Here is a 3,913-nt window from a genome sequence, read left to right as displayed (position 1 = left end):
GTTACTCCATGTTGCTGGAGGATATCCCCTCTTGCATTTACAGCCCCCCCCGCAATGTCCATCGCATTCCATCGGTTCAAACGCTGACCCGTCCTGTCCACTCCCAACCTCCCTGCTGCTGTCAATCAAGAGTCTAAGCATTTGGGAAGGTTTGCTGTAGGGATATAAAACAGTGCACACACTTTGAACCAAGCTAGCATTCCCCAATGCCCACACTGAGCAAAACCATCACACTACAGAGCCTGAAGTGTGCAGGACACACAAGGGGACATTCAAAAGCTGTGTGACCCCAAGCTCCCCTGCCACACTGTGAAGGACAGCTGAACCTCAGACATCACTGCACATCTGTTTGCCTAGACGGCTGGCTTGGGTGGCGCCCGGACAGTGTCCTTGCCCACAGGCCAGTGGTCCGGCCAGCCATGAGGAAAATATCTAACAGCCACGGGAACCTTTCAGAGCTGACTGGGTCACCTCGGTGGGGCATCCATCAGCAAGTGTCCAGCAGGCCCCTGCGGGGTCAGCAGATCCCATGAGTCCACTCTTGTGTCAACTCCTACATTTTCTCGCAAGTGAATTCAGTCTCTTTTCCAAGAATATCAGAAGCACGCTCTTTTAAGACTCAGTTATACCCAGACCAGCGCTGATAATGTAGATATTTCTGTATTTGTGCTTGACATCAATTAACCAGGTGAAAGCCACACGCTGGCATTCTCTTCCCACAAGAAGGAAGTACTACACAGTTTTCACCAGATGCATGAAATGGGTTCTGAGAAGTAGTGAATTTGATTTAAAAACAAACAAAATGCTCCCCCCCACCCCAGCATAGCCCAGTTCATTTTCTAAATTCATCACTACAACCCCCCAGGATCAACAGAACTTTCAAGGGGCCACAGTTTTAATGTTACAAAGTCAACATTTTCCCAACATACGAACAAGTGGCACCTCACCTGACAGCTGCTCACTGTCCACAAGGTGGCAGCAGCAACAGCTGAATACGGTCGGTGAGACACCCCCAACCCCAATACACAGTGGGGCCCCCCCAAGGCTCTCCTTTTCCCAGGGCAGGTGGAGACGGAGGAATTCACAGGGTGCTGCATAAACTGTGAGAAGGGCAGCAGGGTTTGGTGAGTCTTGAAAGTGGCCCTGCTCAGACTTGCTCGTGGACTCTGAAAGCCACATGGGGTGAATAAAGATCAGATGGGAGACAAAGAGACCCCAAACTCTGGGACCTGGTGCTCTATTGCTGCACAGTGTATTCTGGGTGATGGCAGACTTGGGATTTCTCAGAATAAGGAAAGGAAAAAAAGGGGTGTTTGTGTGTGTTACTCATTAGAATTCCTTCTGCCCTCACAGAGAGCACCCACACCTGAAAGGAGGGACAAATCCACCAGAGACGCAGGACACCCAGATGTCCGCCAACAGAGGGATGGTGGGTGGGGACCAGCTGTCTTGTGCAGCACCCACTTTTCACCAAAAGACGGGCAATCAGATTGGGGTTTCCCCTTACATCAGATGCATCATGACAGCCTGCAACTTGATTCATGTTGGTAAGCACGTGGTGTTGATGGATGGAGGTCCAAAAAGAAGGGGTGGGGGGAAGAAGGGCAAGCAGTTTGAATTTAGAGAAGACTGTCATTTACCAGGAAAAAAAGAATCTGTGCTGGGACGAAGGTTGAACCTTCTCTGTCCCCCGCTCCCTCATTCCCAACTCTCCCCAGGTCCTGCTGGTCAGAATCAGCTGACATGACAGGATCCAGGCAGAATCCCGAAGACTGGAGACGTCCATCCTCGAACCTCATCCCTAACGATACACTGAGGTAGACTGTGCCGGAAAACAAACAAACAAACAAACAAAAACCACCCAAAAAACCAAACAGAAAAATAACAAACCCCATCACCCCCACATCCACCTGTTTTCTTTTTCTTTGATAAAAATTTACATGCGCTCCTTTTTTTATGAAAAGTGATTTTGTACAGTGATTCTTATATATTAAAATAAATAATTTGTCCCCTAGATGTAAGAAAACTTTTCTCAATTAGAAAAAATGTGAAAATTGCTGCTAGTGTCACGTACGGCCTCTACAAATCGACTAGGAAAAAAAAAGAATACCTAGGCCTACGCTGTTTCATAATTTACCAACAGAGCCTCTTTTCTATTTACAAAACAAAATATTTGGCGAAAATAAATTTCTCTCCCTCTTTTTTTTTTTTTTGTACTCTTGCTTCTTGGAGCCAATCACTCAAGCTTCCTGGCGATATTTTTTATAGCCTGTGATTTCCCGAATCATATGCATAAGACAGCAATAGACCATTGGGATTTGTGTCTACCTGTGTTAACCAAGAAGGCTCGGGGCTTGTGGTTGTGGCTCTGTTCAGGTCTTGATCCCACAACTCTGAAGAGAAGAAGAGGAGGAGGAAGAGGAGAAAGCCGAGCTTTGTGAGAAAATGCACTTAGGGGTGACCTGTGGGTGACAGTTCTGAGGGACCAAAGAAAAGAGTTCACTGTGTCCTTTATCTGAGCAGCTGTGGTTCTTTTTCCAAAGAGAAGGAACCGTGGGTTCGCATTTGTCCCCTATCCCGAGATGGGGTGTATGCCTCGCTACCTCCACCTCCAAGCTTCACTGTCTGTGGGATGGTGACACCTAAGTCACCTGAGGACCCACCTGGAACAGGTGAGGCGGCAGAGCACCGAGCAGCTTCCAGAAGCCAGTCCTGAGGACGCTCAGGTGGTCCAGGGCTTGAGGTGGCCAGCAGGTGTTTGAGGCCCATCTTGCCTTCTGTCACTGCCCCCACACACCCACTGCCATCCAGCGGGCTCCACTCCAAGCTTCGCTGCGTCTTCATAGGTGGTTCTCTGGGGATGGAGGCTGCTGTATCTGAGCTGGAAGGTGGGGAGGGAGATGCACTCCCAGGAGGAGACACGACTGTGGCACCTGCAAGGGACTGAAGGACCCCAGGGCCACGAGCGTGGAAGGTGGCAGCAAGGCAGGGCTGCGTGCTTTCACTCAGCCACGCAGGGACCTTCCAGAGGACGGAGCTTGTCACAGTGAAAACACCTCTAAGACACAGTCACCTGTCCCTTCCCATGGCCTACAATGTCCAGAAGGGTTAGCAGCTAATGTGGCTTTATTCCCAGAAAAATGGATGCCTTGAAGACCAACCAAAGAGGCCGCTTGCTCCCTATGACCCCTTCCCAGGCGGGCAGACCAGGACCCCCTGTCCCAGCCGTCTGCCAAACAGTCCATAACTTAAGAGGTTAATGCCAGACATCTTTTAAAACCAAATATATTACAGATCTGTCCTCCGAACTCCCTGTTGCCTCTGCTCCTTCTTCATCCCTTGTCCTTTGTTGTCCTGGCCCTTTGTTTGGTCTTGAGAAGCTCCATCACTCCAAACCAGAAGTTCCTCCCTTGGCTCCGGGCCAGTGCTCTCCACCGGAGCGGAGGAAGGGGAAGAGTCCTGAGGCTCAAGTGGGGACACGAGACGATCTGGTGGCAGGCGCGAGGGCCTGGCCAGTGAGGAAGAGAGAGGGAGGGGACCGAGCGGCCATGCTCGGGAAGGGTGTGACCTGCGTGAGCCAGCCCCAAGTGTTGACCCCCACACACAAAACACACACACGAGCTCACACACACACACTCCCAAGCGTGCACACACGGGCCACTTGTGCCAACCAGGACGCACGCACACGAGCGCACACAGACCACAGACTCCTCGCTTCCCAAAGCAGCAGCTATTGGTCAACTTGAGAAACCGATCTTGTGAAGATTTAAAAATACAAAAAAAAAAAAAAATTTAAAAAAAAAAATCCTTCAGTCTGCTTGGAAAAACAGAAAACAAAACCACCTTTCTAAAGCTCCAATGCTTGGAATTCCGCTGGAACAGCCTTAATTTTTTTTTTTTCTTTCAAACTTTT

The sequence above is a fragment of the Elephantulus edwardii genome, unplaced genomic scaffold (genome assembly GCF_000299155.1).
Source record: "Elephantulus edwardii isolate Elephantulus edwardi_28Jun2011 unplaced genomic scaffold, EleEdw1.0 scaffold00438, whole genome shotgun sequence".
In the NCBI taxonomy this organism is placed as follows: domain Eukaryota; kingdom Metazoa; phylum Chordata; class Mammalia; order Macroscelidea; family Macroscelididae; genus Elephantulus; species Elephantulus edwardii.
This window is presented reverse-complemented; position numbering follows the sequence as displayed.